The sequence below is a fragment of the Sus scrofa genome, chromosome 3, assembly GCF_000003025.6.
Source record: "Sus scrofa isolate TJ Tabasco breed Duroc chromosome 3, Sscrofa11.1, whole genome shotgun sequence".
NCBI lineage: Eukaryota > Metazoa > Chordata > Mammalia > Artiodactyla > Suidae > Sus > Sus scrofa.
This window is the reverse complement of record NC_010445.4, coordinates 84,452,572-84,474,966: the sequence shown is the minus strand read 5'-3', so window position 1 is coordinate 84,474,966 and position 22,395 is coordinate 84,452,572. Positions and strand designations below refer to the sequence as shown.

General features: G+C 34.7%; 2 long non-coding RNA genes across 2 annotated transcripts in view; one reads left to right on the top strand and one right to left on the bottom strand.

The window, feature by feature from the left end:
* The window catches only part of LOC110260100, a 30,529-nt gene extending 21,067 nt beyond the window's left edge, over nt 1–9,462 (bottom strand). Inside the window, exon 1 of the long non-coding RNA XR_002342944.1 lies at nt 4,766–9,462. This is a non-coding gene — a long non-coding RNA (uncharacterized LOC110260100). The remainder of the gene's footprint in view (nt 1–4,765) is intronic.
* The window catches only part of LOC110260099, a 207,921-nt gene that overhangs the window by 158,092 nt on the left and 27,434 nt on the right, over nt 1–22,395 (top strand). The gene's annotated exons all lie outside the window — the stretch shown is intronic.

The window sequence follows — 22,395 nt, the reverse complement described above, 5'->3', positions numbered from 1 at the left end:
CAAGAGACAGAAAATTGCTTAATTAATTTATTTTATCAGTTATTTAATCTTCAAAATAATGCCTGAGAAAGGTAATAATATAAATTTGTAGATGATTTTAAGTAACATTTATACTTCAGAGGTTGATAAGTAGCAGAACTGGAATGTGAATCCAGGTTGTGCCAATTTTAGTTCTGCTTGGAGCCACTATGCTCTTCTACCTCACTGATATATACCAAGTATGAAATAAGCCCAACTAACTTTTACCTGAATTGCCACACCTGAGGTGAGCATTTTCTTTTCAGAGCATGTTCACTTCCTCCTCCTTGGTGTAAATACTTGGAAGAATCCCACAGGGAAGTGGAGGCAGAATACAGACAACAGTTCTAAGGGATGACCATAACCACTACGATAAGGCATTTATCTCCAGTAGAACTTATTTACATGTGTGAAGTGGATTCTTACTGGCCACATTAAAAACATATAAACACAAGATAAATTCTTGGCCACATGTATATTGTGTTCATATTCTTTTGGATATTGGCTAAACATATTAAATGATTCTACGTAGGTGGTGAGAATTGTAGTCTTCATTTAGACAAGGTATGACCCAGAATCTTGGAGTATAAAGTAGTAGAAAGTAAATTGTATCATTATATCAAGTTTAGAGTTGCAGGCACCCATCAATTTGACATATAATTCCAATATAGTTTAATCAACAAACTAGAAGTAGGATTTGTGTATTCAGCCCAAAGATGCCTCAGGCTCTTCTACAAGTTCTTCAATTCTTTTCCATCTATAAATATTAATTATATAGCTATCTATTTTCAGTAGATTCTGAGAAAGTGAAATGAGACTCCAGATTTAAGATAGTGCATATATACACCTGATATGCAACCTTACAACTTATTTCTATAATATCATTTGAATGAAAAATAAAAAGATTATTTGCAAAGAGTATAAGGAAGTCAGATTTTAAAATGATCACTGAAAGTTGTACAACATGCAATGTTTTAGCAGGGAGTATTAATCAAACTAAAACTTTTATGGAACTAGTTTCATCTTTTCCTAAAAGCTTTTGCTGACTAAACTGAGAAACATCATGCATTTCAAGATTTCCTATAGCAAATTTTATAATAATATTAATAATTTTTGCAATGAGCCTTTAAAGATTAAAAATAAAATCTAATAAATTTGTTCATTGGTCATGATAAATAAACTTCTGCTTGGTAACTCTATTTATCTTAGCACTGTGTTTATAATTATTTCTAAGGAACCATGTTATTTATTTTCACTTACTAAAGTTAAATGTATATATTATTACTGTCCCTAGGAAAATCTCTAAGTACATGGGGGAGATATAAGAGTGAATTTGAATGAAATATTATACATACATATGATCTTGAATACTCAAAAAGCTTTTGGTAGTTTTATATTATCCCTGTTCTAGATGATATGCTCATTAATATACTTTGTTATATTGAAAATAATTAATTAGTTGAAAATCCAATTCAATGGTTAGCATTTTATTTTTGACTGTTAACGCATATTTAAATAAAAATTTAGGAACTTGAGAGACTCTCATCCTGAGTGAAGTAAGTCAGAAAGAGAAAGACAAATACCATATGATATCACTTACATCTGGAATCTAATATAAGGCACAAATGAACCTTGCCACAGAAAAGAAAATCATGGACTTGCAGAATAGACTTATGGATGCCAAGGGGGAGGAATTTGGATGGGTGGGATGCTTGGGGTTAATAGATGCAGACTATTGCCTCTGGAATGGGTTAGCAATGAGATCCTGCTGTGTAGCACTGGGAACTATGTCTGGTCACCTATGATGGAGCATGATAATGTGAGAAAAAAGAATGTATACATGTATGTGTACCTGGGTCACCATGCTGGAGAGTAGAAAATTGATAGAACACTGTAAACCAGGTATAATCGAAAAAGATAAAAATCATTATATAATTAAAAAAATTCAAAAACAGGGATAAGTATAAAAACAGGAAAATCTTTAGAAAAATGAAAGAAATGTGAAAAGCCCTTTATTTGTAGAATATTTAAGACCACACACTGTATAAAACAAAAAAAAGAGAAAAATTTAGGAACTTGTTTCAAATATTATTCAAAATGATACCTGTATTTCTTAACAGCTCAGTGAAAAGAAGAGATAGCTACTAATTTTCTTTCCAAAATAGATTATTATGTTTCACATGCATTAATTACTTGGCAAATGAGTATCAATATTAGAAAAAATCTGCTTCTAACTTCAACATCTTACTCTATATATGATCTATGTTTACAGTTGTATCTCTGTCTTTATCTATATACATAAATACAGGTTTATCTTTGAACCTTGAATGGGTCAGGGGTACTAATCTTTTTGCAATAAAAAATCTGCATATGACTTTATGGTCAGTCTTCTTATCCACAATTCTGCATCTTCTGTATCTAATGATGGATTAGATACAGAATCATGTATCATGTGGAACTGTAGTATTTATTGAAAAAGATCTGCATATAAGTGAACCCAGGCAGTTCAAACCCATGTTGTTCAGGGTCAACTGTAACTAGACAGATACAGACGTATTTGTTTTTTCCTTTCATAAGAAACCAGTTTTAAAATAATGATATCCTTTATACATTGTGTGTCTTGAATATATTTTAAGTGCTTTAAAACTTAGCATGCTCACTGAGACAGAGATCACCAAATTCCAACAACTATTCTTTCAATATAGCAATGTGCCCAGTTTAAAAAAAAATCATTTCCAATGTTCTTTTGTAGCTAGGTGTAATGGAGTGATGAAATTCTAGCAAAGAACCTAAGGAGAAATTGAGTGGAACTTCAGGAAAGCTAGAATGAAGTCAGAAAGATTAAAAGAATCTGGTTCCCTGAGGAAGATGTGGCTTCTGTACTCATTTAGTTTTGTCTATGTCTGGCTATTTGTTTATGTAAGAAAGAAACTACCTTATTTAAGCTATTGTTGTAATGACCTCTGCTGTTCATACTTGAATACAAGTTTCTAATGTATCCAGTCACATTATATATTCTCCAGTTTCCCATTATTATCCTTAATATCTAAAGGATGTACCATTTAGACATACACAAGTCATTTTGTTAGGTTATAGCAGTCACTAAACAGCACAGAGCCAGACCAAAAAATGTCAAAAAAATGTATTGCATTTGGACATTATAGTGAAAAGCATTGCACAATTCTTTCTTCTAGTGATAGCACCCTTTCCCCCACCTCTCCCACCAGGTTCTGAATATATGTTCCCATCTCATTCAAACACCTCCAAGTGGGAGGTGTCATCATCTTTTTAAGTGACCTTGCATCCCAGGTCATTCTCTACTATTTATCCCTTCACCCAAACTTTCCTCCTGATTTGTCCAGGCAGTGAGAACAAAGACCCAATCAGAAGTCACAATTTTTTAAAAGTTATTTTTAATTGGTACTAAGAGAAAAGGACCATTGGCTTTCCAGTATTGAAAATTGGAAAACGTGGGCTAAGATTTGGTAGCAGCTGTGACTCTAATGTTTAAATAAAAACTTGTATAAAAGAATGAACAGGAGTAGAGCTGACACAGTAACTCACAAAGAACATCCAATGGCTTTGGGGCTACTATGACCAATTGTCCCTGAAGCCCTTATTATTGTTTACTTATGTGAGTCAATAATTCTTTCATTAGGCTAGTTGTGCATCATTTTAATTGAAAACATTTTCAACCAAAAGCCCTGATCTCCAAAAAGACAAGTTGACTTTTGTATCTTTATTAAAATAATCCAATTGGTTTTGTGATGTTGGGCAGCCAAAACATGAACAGCTTCTTGTGTGACTCTTTCATCAATCCTCTTTAAATAGCCTTTACCTACTCCTAAGATAAACTTGAGACCTACACATCCTAAAAATATAAGGGATATTCATGTCAAGCATTTGAGGATTTCAAAAAAAAAAAAAAATGACTTAAGTGAGTGTGAAAAAAGAGCTTATTTGAGTGAAAAAATGTTAGAATTATGTAGCCTTCAAGAAATTTATAGTGTACATAAAGTGAAGCACCAGGTAAGAACAGATCAGTACATTTTCTCAGGAAGGAAAAGAAAGATCAGGATTTATATTTTAAAAAATCTTCAAACAATTCCCTTTTCAGGCATTTTTGCTGAAACAAAGATTTGGCTGAATAAAATACTGATTACTCTTAAAACTCCAGAAGGTATCTCTGTTGTTCTAGAGTCTCTGTGTATCTAGATAATGGGAAAAGAATGCCCTCTCTGTTTGTGTAATTATTTGGAAGCAATAATTATTAGATCCCAATTATGAGAATTTTGCCCTGAAAAAATAGAGGAGTAGAAATTGAGTAATTATTTTCCTCCCATATTGTATATTTCTCTCCTTTTTAATTTTAACCAATATGCTGACTAAGATGTAACACTTTTATTATGAGACATTTAAGTGTGGTTTTGGTAGACATACCTATTGCACAAAGGAAACATTTTCAAGTTTCAATTTTTTGAGTGGTGACCAAATAGATTTATTTTGAATTAAATTATATTATTTTGTGGTTTATATAATTTCTAATCTATGTCCCACTTTATTTTTAAAAGGAGACAAATTATTTACAAATATGTAGCAACATAAAGTAAATTTAAATAAGTAGGAAAATGAATGAAGAATAAATTAGATTAAATAAGGGCCAAGGAAGCAAAGCATGACAAGTTCCCAACATCCATGCCATCAACTCAGATGCACTTATAAGGAGCAACTGATGTGTTTGACATACATTCTTTAAAATCCAACAGAAAGAGGAAAGTGATTGTTATGTATTTAGTATCTGTATTCATCTTGTCCAAAAAAGTAGTCTCTAGCCACATGTGACTTAGATACTTGAGGTGTGGCTAGTCCAAATTAAAAAGTCCCATGTGTAAAATGCACTCTGAAGTTCATACCTAGAATAAAAGAAGAATATAATTATCTCATTAATAATTTTATGGCAATTAAGTTTTAATGATGACATTTTTATATTTTGTGTTAAATATGATACATTATTAAAATTAATTTTCCCTGTTTTTTTCACTTTTAAAGTGGCTACTAAAATATTTAAAATTACATAGGTGGCTTGCAATTGCAATTCATTGTATCTCTTTAGGATAGTACTGATCCATATAATAAAATAATTTCATTGCTCTAAGAAAGCTTCACTATGCTAATGCCTGCAGTTGTCACTTTGCATAGTTATGATATTCATGGATTTCAGTTTCCATTATTTTGCTTTAGTTAACTAATATTAGTCCTCCAACAACATGATCCAAATTTTGGTTACCGTGATATATTAACTATGCATTATTGCAAGAACTCTACATTTCACTGCTAACCATTTATTCAATATCTACATACAACATTTTCAGTGATCAATCATGAAACTTCCTTCTCAAGCTCTTGGTGATTGTTTTCAGACAGCATGCACAGACATTAAAGCATACACTTGTGTTGCTTTCTTGTCTCCAAGTAAGAACCCATGTGATACTTTACAAGATAAATTATCAAAAGAAAGAATAGGCCAACAAAGATGAAATGCAGTAAGTAAACAAATATGATAATAGTGAAAATTACAGACTAGAGGTTGAATCAGAGGTACAGCTACCAGCCTACACAACTGCCACAGCAATGCAGGGTCCAAGCTGGGTCTGTGACCTATACCACAGCTCAACACAACGCTGGATCCTTAACCCACTGAGAGGGCCATGGATAAAACCCACATCCACATGGATGCTAGTTGGGTTCATTTCCACCGTGCCACAATGGGAACTCTGATTAATTTTATGTGGAATCATAAAAGAAATAGCTGACTGTAGAAATGTTGGCACTGCCATCATTTGAGAAATGTAGACATGCAGTCAGAGGAACTTAGTGAAGGCCACCTTATAGACATAAATGAGGAAAGTTGATGGGATAAAAAGGATGCAGAGAAAGTAATGCCATCAAAAGTTCACATTAATGGAACTTTCTAAAGTTATTTTACAGCATTGAAAGTAAAGCATAAAGAGGAATATATGTTGTGAGTTGATGCAAACATATAAAGTAATATATGACAATTTTCCAAGGTGTATAAAATGTTTGCTTCCTATTCTAAGTTGAGAAGGTAAGCATTGTTTAAACTACTTCTGATAAGTTTTATTTTTTACAAAGAGATAAAACACTTTAATTTTCAATGTTTTTAATAGCTTAGAGTACATTTAATCAATAGTAGCTTTACTATTTTTAATTCCTTGTACATTTATCCCTAAGACTAAGAATTTTAATGTCTTGGGAAATTAAGGTTATAGAATACTGAAAAATGTTTGTATTGATTATTAAGAGAGCTTTGCACAGTTCTAGCTTTAATAGTTTTACAATCCTGCAGTAAGGCAAAGTGAGAATTCTCTTATTAAGATCAGAGAGAAATATATTCTGAGGTTTCTCACAGAAAAGTTATTGTTTAATGTATTGAAAGCATTTAAGTCCTTACAGTAAAGACAGTGACCAGATCTACTGGACTGTTTTTTGTTAACACTTACCAAAGTTCTCAATGTCATCAATAGAATGGGGAAGTTCCTTGAAGGGACAGTGTGATGAGATCCAGGAGGTAGGAGCTAACTTATCATTTCTCTTTATTCACTGGTAAATTTGAGAATGGGCTATCAATTCCTTTTGAAAAAATTATTATAGTTGATTTATAATGTTCTGTCTATTTCTGCTGTACAGCAAAGTGACCCACATACATACATATATGTGTGTATATATATATATATATATATATATATATATATACACATTCATTTTCTCATAATATCTTCCATCATGTTCCATTACAAGTGATTGAATATAGTTTCTGTGAAGGCTATCAATTCTTAAGGCAAATTTTTTATTTTTTATTTTCTCATCTTAAGAAAGTAGTAGTAGAAAGTTTGGGATTATTGTCTTAAAGATGTACCTCTAGTGGGAAAAATTATGTCATCAGTTAAGTACAAAGCCACAGCAGAATAATACAATTATTAAATTAAATTAGCTGGTAAATCAGAGGAATATTGATGGTTTTAAAAGGTATGCGTATTCTGAGAACTGACATTTTATGTCAATTTTTCTCTTTGAGAGCTGAGCTAGCCAAGTGAGATTTGGTATTAAGACCATAGCATAGGTCTGTGGGTACTGCTCACATTTGTTTTTGTTTTGGATTCTGGTGAGTTTCCCTGGTAAAACTAAGCACCGTCTGGAGTATGCATTGGTTTCATAGCTCTTTTTTCGATAGAGAATTACTTTACCACAGCATGTTAGATCATTTCTGAAGTTATTTTTCTCCCTTCCCGGGAATTCCTTCCTTTATTGGCTATGGAAAGTTTTCTATTTTAGGTATTTTGACATGAATTCACTTATAGGCTCCTCATGGGGACAAAGTGAGATGAGGTGGGTATTTTTATTTCCTTTGTCAAATGAAGACAGTGAGACCCCAGGGAGGTGGGTGACTATAAGGTTCCTGAGTATATACCTGGAGGATTTCCAGCTTCTTGGAGCTTGATTGACCTCTGATTTCAGAGGTGCTGCCTCTGAAATCCATCACAGAGATGCTAAGGGAGGCTTATTCCTAGGTTAAAAAAAAAAAAAAAGACTCCTTCAAATAGCTGACTTTGACTTGAGGACTGCCACTGGCTGTGTTTAATCTTACCCGGATTGCTTGAAAGTCTAGGACACTTCTATCTGTACTTGCTTGGCTCTCCTTAACTCTGGTTCACATGTGTCATGGTCTAAAGGCTTACTCAGCCCTTCCAGACTCTGCCCCATTTTCTTTTCTGCAGGTATTTCCATTAATAAAATTAGATCAGAAAGAGCTACTACTGACTTTCAAAAAGTGAACTGTTGCTAGCTTTCAGAAACACAAGATATATGAACAAAGAAAGTTGATGTTAGAGATTACAGCTTCCTGAATCAGCAAAATAAAGCATTTTCAGGAGTTCACAGGAATGCCACTATGATGCCACTGCAACCATCATACTCTATCTATTCCCACATCAACCTTCTGGAGGAGAATAATAGCTTCTTTCCCTCTTGCACATTTCACATTTCTTAAGAATGCCTCTTACTGGTGTAACTAAACTAGAACCCATCAGGTAAAGCAGCCTAGGAAAGGGGTCCAGTCCCTTACATGTAGGGAGAAGTATAGAAGGAGGGGGTTGGTGTTAAGGACTTGTACATTATATCTAGCATCAATAGTTAGAGACAACTCAAGAAAGCATTGCTAAAGATATATATATATATATATATATATATATATTTTTTTTTTTTTACTGAACCCATTCAATTTTTTTTTCTGTGTCATCTTAATGTAGATTTTGTTCTTTAAACTTGACTCAAGTTAGGTCACTGAAATTCCTTAAAATGCAATTAATCTAAGGTTCAGCATCACTTCTTCCATTATCCAGATGTTTATCTTTCAATCATTATACTAGCTAGCTTCCATATGCTAGCTTCCATATGCTCTGCAAGTGACTACTGTGCTAATATAGGAGTAGATGGAGTTAGAAAGAGCAAAAAGTCTGCTTCATCAATTTCAAGCAAGAGGTCTTTATTTTTTGTAACTTTTCTTTGTGTTTCATTAACCTCTTACTGGGTGTGTGAAATGATGGTAATAAATACTTGAACATTCCATCTTCAACTGATAGCTTAGTTAACTTCTTTAAGGACAAAAAAAAAAAAAAAAACTAGCATGTGCTCCTTATCTTTAAAGGTGCACTATTTTGCATTTTCTCTTTTTATCAAATCCCCCACCTGACTCTCCCATTGAAGGGTTCATTTAATTATATATTGTGTGCCAACTTTATGCCAGTTACTAATCTAGACACTTGGAATATAGTGGTTAATAAGGCAAAAATATCTACTGCTCTTGTGGCACTTCCATTTCTACTGATAAGAACTATCAATAGTTAAACCGACTAAATGAAAAATAAAAAGAAAGATAATTTTAGACAACAGTGAAGTCTGTGAATAAAATGAATTAATGCAATGAGAGAGAGATGATAGTTGGATCTGAGCACAGCATAGTTAGGTACACTTAGCTAAAATATTCATTTATTTGGGACTTGGAAGAAAAGAAGTTTTCAACTTCTAAGGAAAGAATATTCTAGGCCATGGAAGCAACTTATGCAAACACCTTAATGCAAATTTTCTGGCAGAAGAGAACATGCCACCTTCAGGAATACAGAAGGTCAATATGGCCATATCAGAAAGGAATAAATTAGAGTTAAGAGAGTTGTGAAAGATGAATTTGGACAACCAAATCAATAGGATTCTATAGCCCTGTTGAGTTTGTGTTTTATTCTAAAAGCAAGTGTACATCATTGCAGCAATGAAAACACAAGTGTTACATGCTTTGATTTGTGGAGTTTTTTTTTGTTTTGTTTTGTTGTTTTGTTTGCTTTTTAGGGCTGCACCTGAAGCATATGGAAGTTCCCAGGCTAGGGGTGAAATCAGAGCTACAGCTATCAGCCTATGCCACAGCTACAGCAATGCCAGATCCAAGCCAAGTCTGCGACCTACACCACAGCTCATGGCAACACTGGATCCTTAACCACTGAGCGAGGCCAGGAATCAAACCCACAACCTCATGGTTCCTAGTTGGATTTCTTTTCCACTGTGCTGCAACAGCAACTCCTGATTTGCAGGGTTTTTTTAAAAAAAGACTAAAAAAAATACATCATATTTTTAAACAAGGTTTTATTCTAAGTAATTGTTACATTTAAAATACATTATTTAGTCACTATCTTTAAAGTTATATAATGAGCATTTTATAATGTGTCTGGTTGTATCAATTTTACTAATACATATAATAATTTTACATGTATTTTAAATATCTGACAGTTGGTTTATTTTTTGCTGATTTGTGAAACAGTGTACTAAAAGTAGAAGACAATGACAACAACAGAAGTTTAGTTGTTGCTTGTAAACTGTCTAAAAGTAGTAATATTGATCATTTGTCCTAGAAATCTCAATAGAGATCCAGAGTGATATAAGTCCTATCTGAATAATTTTTGTAAGAAACACCTACAAAATAATTGGAGGGAGAGAAGGGGTGAAATGTTATAGCAGTGAAGGGGTGGGAGTAAGCATTTTGCGAAGGAATCTATCAGATAGTATTTCAGAGTTCAACACCGGATATTACTTGTATTAGCCTGTTGGAACAGGAACGTAAGCTTCATTTTCAAGCACATGATTCTAATGAAAGGGGCTCTCCTCTCCCACAGAGTGAACCCCAGCCCAGTGCATAAGGAAACAAACATTTCCAAAAGCATTTGTGTCAGTTATTTGAATGAAGGATGAAGAGTCATGACCTTTGGTCCCTGTCCAATGGACAGCATTTCCCTTGCACAATCCATCTCGCTGTACTTATGTCCACTCAGCAATGCAGTTTCTGTGCTCAGGTACTTCTTTCTAGCGCATTATATAAAACACATACTCAACATATGAAAAATGTTAAGTTCCTCTAGGAGAAGATAAATAAGAACAAATATCAACATCCTTTTTTCCAGACCTGGATTGAAAAAGCAAGGTCAGCAGGCAGAAAAGTGTAATGCTGTGACTTGAGAAGCATTTTCTGTCTGAGCTGAATGAAACTTCTACTTAATAATTTAAGTTTCGGAGTTCCCGTCGTGGCGCAGTGGTTAACGAATCCGACTAGGAACCATGAGGTTGCGGGTTCGGTCCCTGCCCTTGCTCAGTGGGTTAACGATCCGGCGTTGCCGTGAGCTGTGGTGTAGGTTGCAGACACGGCTCGGATCCCGCGTTGCTGTGGCTCTGGCATAGGCCGGTGGCTATAGCTCCGATTCAACCCCTAGCCTGGGAACCTCCATATGCCGCGGAAGCGGCCCAAGAAATAGCAACAAAAACAACAACAAAAAGACAAAAGACAAAAAAAAAAAAAAAAAAAAAAAAATTTAAGTTTCATACTTCCTACTTCTATACTCCTTTACAATATATTTTAATTCATTCAGTTAGTCAGAATTATTGAACGTCTACTTTATGTTAGACAACTTGTTTTCAACAATGAGTTATGTATACAGGAAACCAAAGTTAAGTGTGTGTGTTTGTTTCTGAGTACCAATATATTTATTATCAAGTAATGTATTAACTTATTATTTTCTCTTCTGCAACAATTTTTCTTTTCCATAACATTTTCATTTAAAAAGATGAAATACTGTCTCACTAGAGTTGTTTGATGAGAAATAATATATAAATTAATCAAATTGCATTTTGATATGAACTAATAATAAAATTATACCTAAATAGTTTCATTTCCATTTAAAATGATTATTTTTATTATTATAGTTGATTTACAATGCTCTGCCAATTTCTGCTGTACAGCAAAGTGACCCAGTCATACATATATATATGCATTCTTTTCCCCATATTATCTTCCATCATGGTCTATCCCAAGAGACTGGAAATAATTCCCTGTGCTATACAGTAAGACCTCACTGCTTATCCATTCTAAATATAATAGTTTGCATCTACCAACCCAAAAATCTCAGTCCATCCCTTTCCCTCTTCCCTTCCCCTTGGCAACCACAAGTCTATTCTCTATGACTGCGAATGTGTTTCTGTTTTGTCAATAGGTTCACTTGTGCCATATTTTAGATTCCACATATAAGTGATATCAAATAGTATTTCTCTTTCTGACTTACCTCACTTAGTATGAGAATCTCCAGGTGCATCCATGTTCCTGCAAATGGCATTATTTTGTTCTTTTTTATGGCTGAATAGTATTCCATTGTATATATGTACTACATCCTCTTAACCATTTCATCTGTTGATGGACATTTAGATTGTTTCAATGTCTTTGCTATACTGAAGGCAATGAATACAGGGGTGTGTGTTTCTTTTTGAATGACTGCTTTTCCTGATAGGTGCCCAGGAGTGGGATTTCTGGATAATATGGTAGTTCTGTTTAGTTTATTATGGAAACTCCATACTGCTTCTGATAGTGGTTGTAGCAATTTACATTCCCACCAACAATGTAGAAGGGTTCCTTTTTGCCACATAGGCCATAATTTATTATTTGTAGACTTGTTAATGATGGCCATTCTGACTGGTGAGGTGGTACCTCATTATAGTTTTGATTTGCATTTCTCTAATATTTAGTGATGTTGAGCACCTTTTCATGTGCCTCTTCGGCTATCCATATGTCTTCTTTGGAGAAATGTCTATTTAGATATTCTGCTCATTTTTTATTTTGATTGGGTTATTAGTTTTTCAGTGTTGAGTTTTGTGAGTCGTTTGTATATTTTGGAGACTAAACTCTTGTCAGTTTCATTGTTTGCAAAGATTTTCTTCCATTCTGTGGGCTGTCTTTTCATTTTTTTAATGGTTTCCTTTATTGTGCAAAAGCTTCTGTGTTTAATTATGTCCCACTGGTTTATTTTTGTTTTTATTATCATTATTCTAGGAGATGGAAAAACCTAGACATAAGCATAATTTAAATCAAAGAGCATCCTGCCTATGTTTTCCTCTAGGAGTTTTATCGTATCTGGCCTTACATTTAGGTCTTAATCCATTTCAAGTTTAGTTTTGTGTGTGGTGTTAGAGAATGTTCTAATTTCATTCTTGTACATGTAGCTGTCTAGTTTCCCCAGCACCACTCACTGAAGACAATATCTTTGTTATATGCACTGAGAAAGTTACCTTTGTTACTTAGCATTTTATTAACAATAAGAGCACGTTAAATTTATCTTTCAAATGTATAACTACCTCATTCCAGTACCATGTTTTATCCCATTGAACACCTAGGGGATAAATAAAGAAGGTTACTATTGATTCTACCACCAGAGACAGCATTTATGCAACGGGAGAGAAATCTTAGATCATTAAACCATTTCTCGCTGAAAACATAACTTAAAATCCTTACATTGCTTAAAGCCCCTAAACATCTGTATGATGATCTTGCTCTTCTTTATGCCCAAAGTCAGACTTTTGTTATTGAACGTTTCACCAGGGATCTTTTCTACTTTTGAGATCTAATCTCTCAGAAAAAGTTATTTGATTTTCTGTGTCAATCTTGCTTCTTCCTTTAGAATACAAATATTAATGCTTGCCGTCAATCCGTCATAGCCATGTAGGTTGTCTCTTCATCAAAAGAGATTAAGAGTATGCTTTAATTTGGAAGACTTATAAAAATTTTTATCTCCTACTGTATTCCAACTCAACTTGTGACTCCAGATCTCTAGCAAAATTATGCTTGATAAGTGCAGTCATGTCCTGGAAGTGGTTCAGTCTTCATTTGGAGGTTGCATAGCCCAGCTACCAAAGTGGAGGTCTGGAAGTCCTCTCAGCAGCACGTATATAGGATTGATACCTGATTTCATTCACTCCTTAAGGAGGAAGGGCCTATCTGTGCCCTTCAAAATACTGAAATTTCAGATGATAAGGATCATCACTGACCCATGTGCCTGGGATCATAAACATTGGGGATAAAGGCTCCTGTGATCTCCTCCCCCCTAGCATATTCTGACACACACCCTGGGCTCCCTGCATGTGCACTACTGGTTTCCATTTAGGTAAAATTCATATGTAAACACTTATAGCCTCACCTCTAGATAAGCTCAAGTAGCTATTTTTTAGGGCTTCCCCCTTCCCACTTGATTAACATAAGAAAAATTGTTGGAATGTTAAAAACATAGAACCTCTAAAAATTAGCATGACTTACAAAAGAAAACAGGAGAAAATTCATTTAAACATTCAAAACTTTTGGTGGATAGCATTAGTGTTTGAATTTTACCTCAGAAGACTAATCAGACTGAGCTTGAAAGCAGCCCTCATGTAGTGGTAGATTAAAAGGCACAATTCTCAGAGGGAAACATTGGCAACATTTTAATGATGGCTTTACAGGAAAACACAACAAATTATTTCTGACTAAAATTCAAGATTCTTATTTACACATATTCTACATATAAGCAGAATTTCTAGAATTTAGTGTGTGTGTATATGATAAACACAAATATAGTTTAAAAATCATTGAAAAATTATGTGAATAACACCATCAAAATTTAAATGACAAACATTTTTCTGGTGTCATTAAAATAACTGCAGAGACAAAGTAGGTAAAAAGCCTTTGTTCTTGCAGTGGTTTCATTTTAAATACATGTGCCATTAAATTAAATTATGAAGAATAAGAGTAAGTGTGAGGGGAGGGCAGTTTGGAATGGCATGGTTAGTTCATCTTTGATGCTCTCCTTTGATAGAAACACAAAGCAACCTTGGATATAATTTAAGGGACAGTGAAGAACATATATCTGAGCTCAAAGCAAGGATAAAATTCTCTAGAGGTCAGAAATGGAAAAGAGAAACAAAGCAGTCTGTGATGCTGAAGCTGTTCCTAACTTGGCAGGAGCTGTTCTCTGTAGGAAATGGGGTTTCAAAGTGCTTCAGGTCGACTGACACAGGGCCAAGCTCCTTGCTTGAATCTAGAGGTGAGATCACCTCCCCAGACATATAAAATAATAAAAACAATAAAGTGTTATTATGTACCTAACACCTTGATCTACAATAATATAAGCAGTGGGTCTAGGTTCGTGAAAGATAAAGACACTCTCTGGCTCAGCAAATTGACCAATGACTTCTTCAATGAAACAAGGATGAAGTTTTGAAATGCCGTCTTAAGAATTGGTTATAGATGGGGGACACCAGAGGCTGACTCTAGGCAACTCTAAAGTTACTAGATAATGGTAGGTGAACATGGAAAATGAAAAGGAAGTCAGCAAAGAGAGAGATCAATAAATCTTACTATTCAGAATGAGCCAAGATTCTTAAATAAATAAATAAGTGAAAGAACAACAAAATCAACAATCTGAATTTGAATTTACTTAAAATTAATTTCAGGAGATGTATGTTTAAAAAACTTAACATATTTAAGATATTCATGTATGAAGAAATCATCTCTAATTAAGATAAAAATGTAATAAAATATGATAATCATTAGACCAGTCAGAGCTGAAGAATGAATAAATTAGAAGGTAATATTGAGTAAATCATCCAGAATGAAGAAAATAAGTATATAAATGTGAAAGAGCAATTAAGAAATATGCTAACAAGAGTAACAGACTTGAATTAATAGAGGCAGAATTGAATAAATAGAAAAAAATTGTATTTGCTTAACATGAAGTCTCAATATAAATAGTAAAATTTAGTAATAAAAATTCATGAAAATAAGTTACATATGAACTTCACTTATAAGCATAGACTTAGCCTTTTAAGTAAACTACTAGTAAATTGAATTCAGTAATATATTGTAAAAGTACATTATTAACATTAGAAATTCAAAGATTTTAGTCAACATTAGGAATTTCATTGGTGAAATTCAGTTATGTGTGAGAAGTTCATAGAAATGGAAACCCGAACAAATAATAAACATTTAAAATTATACTCAGCCTCACTAGTAACCAGGAAAATGAAAATTTAAAAAGAAATAGTAACATTTCAAACAGTTATATTGGCCCAAATTCAATTATACCTAAGTGTGGTAACATGGAGAGAAATAAGTACTCATTTTTTGGGGTGATGGAATAGATAAATATTATAAACATACTGTTTAACTGACAAGTTTAGGGGAGAAAATGTATTGTCTGTTGCAATTTATACAGGGTTTGGAAACTTCAAATACTGTTGAATAGAGGTTATGTATAGACGTGTTTTAGGGTAATAGTATAAAAATCTACATGGGATGGGAGCAGAGGAATGAGATTAGAGAGGAGGTTTTACTGTGTCTACAATGCTTTATTTATTTTAAAATGACAAAAAGCACATGTGACAAATATTATGATTTGATAAAGCAATGTAAGAAACACATTGTCTTCTGCATTTTTCTGTATGGTTAAATTATTTCATTTATTTAAAGATCAGGTATGTGAGTTGGGGAAAAATCAGGTTTTAATTAGAAATGAGTAATAAGAATAAATGAAGACTGGGAAAATCAGTTCTGGCAAATTAGGGTAGCTTCATCCCTTCAGTTTCTTGCTTTATAGTTAAATATCCAATCATATCATCTTCTTGCCTCACTGCAGTAGCTAGAAATTCTACTCCTACATTGAATATGAGTGATGAGATTAGAATTTTTGTGTTTGTCCTGATGTTTGAAAGAAAGTATAATATGAATGTTGGTCTTTTATTATGGTCTTACAGGTCCCTGAGATTCTCCCCCCCTCCCAGTTTACTTTATCTCTGTTCAAATTCATTAAACTTTATTGATCTGCACACAGGTCATTGATACTATGTTCTATCATTTCTAATCTACTCTTAAGCCCATCCATTTAATTTTTATTTTGGGTTATTGTACTTTTAAGTTCTATAATTTCCATTTGCTGCAAACTGGAAACTGTTCTGTAACATGCAAAATGGATTTCCATTTGCCAAAACCTGTTCTTTAACAGGCAAATATGTTCATATCATGACGTATGACTTATCAATTAAAAAGAACAAACTATTGATACATGAAAGAATTCTATATATCTCTAGTGAATAATGCTGAGTGAAAAAAGCTGATCTCAATACATTATGTACTGTACAGATGGCCGAGAAACACATGAAAAGATGTTCAACATCACTCATTATTAGAGAGATGCAAATCAAAACCACTCTGAGGTACCACCTTATACCAGCCAGAATGGCCATCATCAAAAAGTCTACAAACAATAAGTGCTGGAGAGGATTTGGAGAAAAAGGAACCCTACTACACTGTTGGTGAGATTGTACATTGGTGCAACCACTATGGAAAACAGTATGGAGATTCCTCAGAAAACTAAACATAGAACTACCATTTGATCCAGCAATCCCACTCCTGGGCATCTATCCAGAGAAAACCATGACTCGCAAAGACACATGTACTCCGATGTTCATTGCAGCACTATTTTCAATAGTCAAGACATGGAAACAACCTAAATGGCCACCAACAGAGGAGTGGATCAAGGAGATGTGGTGCACATACACAATGAAATATTACTCAGCCATCAAAAAGCACGAAATACTGGCATTTTTAGCAATGTGGATGGACCTAGAAACTATCATGCTCAGTGAAGTCAGCCATTCAATGAGACACCAGCATCAAATGCTTTCACTGACATGTGGAATCTGAAAAAAGGACAGAGTGAACTTCTTTGCAGAACAGATGCTGACTCACAGGCATTGAAAAATGTATGGTCTCCAGAGGAGACAGTTTGGGGGGTGGGAAGATGTGCTTGGGTTGTGGGATGGAAATCCTGTGAAATTGGATTGTGATGATCATTATACAATTACAGATGTGATAAATTCATTCGAGTAATAAAAAAAACCAAAAACATTATGTACTGTATATAATAATGTATATAGCATTATTGAAAGGCATAGGCATCGAGAATTAATTCAGTGGTTCCCAGAATTAGGGAAGTCAGGGGGAGAGATTTCTGAGTATAAAATAGTAGCAGGAGAAATCCATATGTTAGAACTGTTTGTGTCTTGACTGTGGTGGTGTTCACTCAAATCTACACATGTGATATGTTTGCATAGAAATAAATATACACACAAGGTTTAAAGTATATGTAGTAAAGAGGAATATGTGTTAACCTAAAAACCTATGGACAAAATATTGTATGTTGCTAAGCATAACACCACAAGAAGGCAGTTTCTTAGTGAGGTATAGCTTTCAAGTCTCAGCTTTGAAGGGTATGTATGGACAAAAATAACTTGTTCTATAAGAAGTAAGAGGAAATTTAGAAATTCACAGATCAGTAAAGAAAAGAAGGTGAGACAGGATCCTAATAAAGAAAAGAAGTTGGTTGAGAGGATGTATAAGGAGTTAAGAGAGGGAAATCATGAAGTTGCAGCGTTTTTGGAGACTCAAGAATGAGGCAAGAGGCAGAGTGAGAAGTTCGTCATGGTGAACATGTGAATATACCCAGCTGACCTAATTTCAAGTTATTTCCTGTCTATCTCTCTACCTAATGACACCCTGCCCCCCCCACCTGCCCAACACTCTGCATCACCAGTGACTCTTACCTTTACTCTGCACTGAGTAACTAGTGTTTGGTTCAGGGAAAAGTAAACTATTCTATAAAGAGGTTCATTCAGTGTACTGAACAAAGAGGTCAGACTACACACACACACACACACACACACACACACACACACACACACACTTCAGTAAAAGGAGCAAACCAACCAATCTACCAGAGAATATCCACATATTTGGGGCTGTTATGAATGTGTATTTGTGAGTATAAAAGGAATTTTAATTTATATATTATGGAGCAGGCTTTCAGCTTTTCTCCATTGAGTATTATATTTGCTGTGGGTTTGTCATAAATGGCTTTTGTTATGTTAAGGTATGTTCCCTCTATACCCACTCTTACTCTTTGGTAAGAGTTTTGACCATGAATGGATGTTGGACTTTGTCACATGCTTTTTCTTCATCTGTTGAGATGATCATGTGGTTTTTTACTTTTCTTTTGTTAATGTGGTGTATGATGTTGATTGATTTGCATATGTTGAATGATCCTTGTGAATCTGGAATGAATCCCACCTGGTTGTGGTGTAAGATCTTTTTTATAAGTTGTTGGGTTCAGTTGGCTAAAATTTTGTTAAAGAGTTTTTGTCTGTATTTATCAAAGATATTGGCCTATAGTTTTTTTTTTTTTTTTTGGTGGTATCTTGGTCTGGTTTTGGAATTAGGGTGATGGTTGCATCGTAGAATGTCTTTGGGAGTACTCCTTATTCTTCAACATTTAAGGAAGTTTTAAAAGGATGTCTTCCTACTAAAATCTGAAACAAGACAAGGATGCCCATTCTCACTACTGTTATTCAACATAGTAACAGAAGTCCTAGCCACAGCAATCAGACAAACAAAAGAAATAAAAGGCATCCCAATAGAAAGAGAAGAGGTAAAACTGTAACTGTATGCAGATGACATGATACTATATATAGAAAACTGTAAGGACTCCTGACAAAAACTACTCAAACTGATCAACAAACTCAGCAAAGTAGCAGCATATAAGATTAACATTCAGAAATCTGTCACATGTTTGTATACTAACAGTGAAATATTAGAAAAGGAATACAAAAATACAACACCTTTTAAAATTGCATCCCCCAAAAATCAAATACCTGGATATACACCTGACCAAGAAGGTAAAAGACTTATATGCTGAGAACCTTAAAACATTAATCAAGAAACTAAAGAAGATGTAAAGAAATGGAAAGCTAATCCATGCTTCTGGGTTGGAAAAATTACTATTGTAAAATGGCATTTTTCACAAAACTAGAACAAACAATCCAAAAATTTATATGGAACCACAAAAGACCCAGAATTGCCAAAACAATTCTGAGGAACAAAAACCAAGCAGGAGACATAACTCTCCCAGACTCCAGGTACTATTACCAAGCTACAGTCATCAAGATAGTGTGGTACTAGTACCAAGCATAACTCTCCCAGATTTCAGGCACTATTACCAAGCCACAGGCATCAAGATAGTGTGGTACTAGTACCAAAACAGACAAACCGACCAATGGAACAGAACAGAAAACCCAGAATTAAACACAGACAACTATGGTCAATTAATCTTTTACAAGAGGCAAGAACATAAAACGGGAAAAAGACAATCTTTTCATCAATTCTTGCTGGGAAACCTTGACAGCTGCATGCCAATCAATGAAACTAGAACACACCCTCACACCATGGACCAAAATAAACTCAAAATGCCTTAAAGACTTAAATATAAGACAAGACACCATAAACTCCTGGAAGAGAATATAGGCAAAACATTCTCTGACACCAACCTTACAAATGTGTTCCCAGGTCAATCTTCCAAAGCAACAGAAATAAAAGCAAAAATTAACCAGTGGGACCTAATCAAACTGACAAGATTTTGCACAGCAAAGGAAAGCAAAAAGAAAACAAAAAGACAATGTACAGAATGGGAGAAAATAGTTTCAAATGATGCAACTAAAAAGAGCTTAATCTCTAGAATATACAAGCAACTTATACAACTCAGCAGCAAAAAAGCCAACAACCCAATAGAAAAATAGGCAAAAGACCTGAAGAGACATTTTCCCAAGGAAGATATACAGATGGCCAACAAGCACATGAAACAATGCTCAACATCCCTGATTATTAGAGAAATGCAAATCAAAACTACCGTGAGATACCACCTCGCACCAGTCAGAATGGCCATCATTCCTAAGTCCACAAATAACAGATGCTGGAGGGGGTGTGGAGAAAAGGAAACCCTCCTGCCCTATTGGTGGGAATGTAAGCTGGTACAACCACTATGGAGAACACTATGGAGGTACCTTAGAAATCTATACATGGAACTGCCCTATGACCAAGCAACCCTAGACTTGGGCATATATCCTGACAACATTTTCCTTGAAAAATACACATGCACCTGCATGTTCATTGTAGCACTATTCAAATGGATGCAAACTATTGCTCTTGGAATGGATTTACAATGAGATCCTCCTGTGTAGCATTGAGAACTATGTCTAGATACTTACATTGCAACACAACAATGGGAAGAAAAAGTATGTATACATGTATGTGTAACTTGGTCCCCATGCTGTGTGGCAGGAAACAAACAAACAAAAGAAAACAATAACCAAGACATGGAAACAACCAAAATGTCCATTGACAGATGATTGGATTAGGAAGATATGGTATATATACACAATGGAACACTACTCAGCCATAAAAAAGAATGAAATCATGCCATTTGCAGCAACAGTGGATGGAAGTAGAGACTCTAATCCTCAGTGAAGTAAGTCAGAAAGAGAAAGACAAATACCATGTGATGTCACATATCTGGAATCTAATATATGGCATAAATGAACCTTTCCACAGAAACGAAAATCATGGACTTGGAGAATAGACTTGTGGTTGCCAAGGGGGAGGGGTAGGGAGTGGGATGCCTTGGGAGCTTGGGGTTAGTAGATGCAGACTTGGGTTTGGAATGGATTAGCAATGAGATGTTGCTGTATAGCACTGGGAACTATGTCTAGTCACTTATGATGGAGCATATGATAATGTGAGAGAAAAGAATCTCTACATGTATGTGTAACCAGGTCACCATGCTGTACAGTAGAAAAAATAATTATTGGGTAAACAAAAAAAAATTTAGTTAAAAAAATAAATATTATGTAGCAAGGTAATACTATTAGGCCGAAATATTCTAGGTATTTGATGATTAAATATAGCCATATCTTACAGATTTTCATAGATATCTTCCAGTTCCAGCCCTCTCTCTTCTCTATCTCTCAGTAGCAGAACACCTCATGTACTGTTACATTGTGGGGCAATTGTAAGGAAGATGGAAATAGGGCTTTCCAGTGTGACTAACTCCAACTGAGACTTGTGAATTCCCATTAGCTTTTAAAATGGAATACACAACACCATGAGCACATTTTCTAGTGGGTTCTGCCTTACTCACCATCTAGACATCAGGGAAAAAAAAAAAGGTGAAGGTCGGCAGGAATGGAAGGTTTTATTGGGTGGCCCTCTTCAGTAGATTTGTGAGTGCAATTCTCATAAAGGTATTAGGATATTTCCTGCTAGAGAATTAAATGGAAAGGAGGATTTGACTCCATGTTGGTAGTATATAATTAAGGGTCTCCTGAAAATCTCTTGGCTCAGATCCACTCTTCCTTCATTGGAAATGTTGATTAAACTGTAGATAAAATAAAAATGACTAGTTTGGGAAAATTTATGGAAACTGAAAGAGGTATCTTAAATAGGAGCTAAATGTTAGAATTACTAAGACATAGAGTCCATTACCTCCAACAGAAAAAGCCTGTGTTTGAAGAATAATAAGAAATTTTCCTGGGGGAGCATATTAAAACACTCAAAAGAATTTGTGGGTAAGCTGGCTGTGTATGATATGATTTATTAAAAGTTACACTCTCAGTTTAGGTAAAAACCGTCTCAGATGTCTTTACGTTTCCCACTCTTTGCCTCTCATCCTCATTTGTTAAGTCACCAAAAGTTTGCCTCTGTATCATTTTTCTCTTCCTTTAAGACAGTGGTTTTAGGAGTTCCCATCATGGCTCAGTGGTTAATGAATCCAACTAGGAACCATGAGGTTGCAGGTTTGATCCCTGGCCTTGCTCAGTGGGTTAAGGATCTGACATTGCCGTGAGCTGTGGTGTAGGTTGAAGATGTGGCTCGGATCCCATGTTTCTGTGGCTGAGGCGTAGGCAGGCAGCTACAATTCTGATTAGACCCCTAGCCTGGGAACCTCCATGTGCCATGGGAGTGGCCCTAGAAAAGGCAAAAAGACCAAAACAAACAAACAAACAAAAGACAATGGTTTTAAAACTGTGCTTTGGAGAGCTCTAGAAATTCTCTATAGGTCCCTTGATGATGAACACCTACAG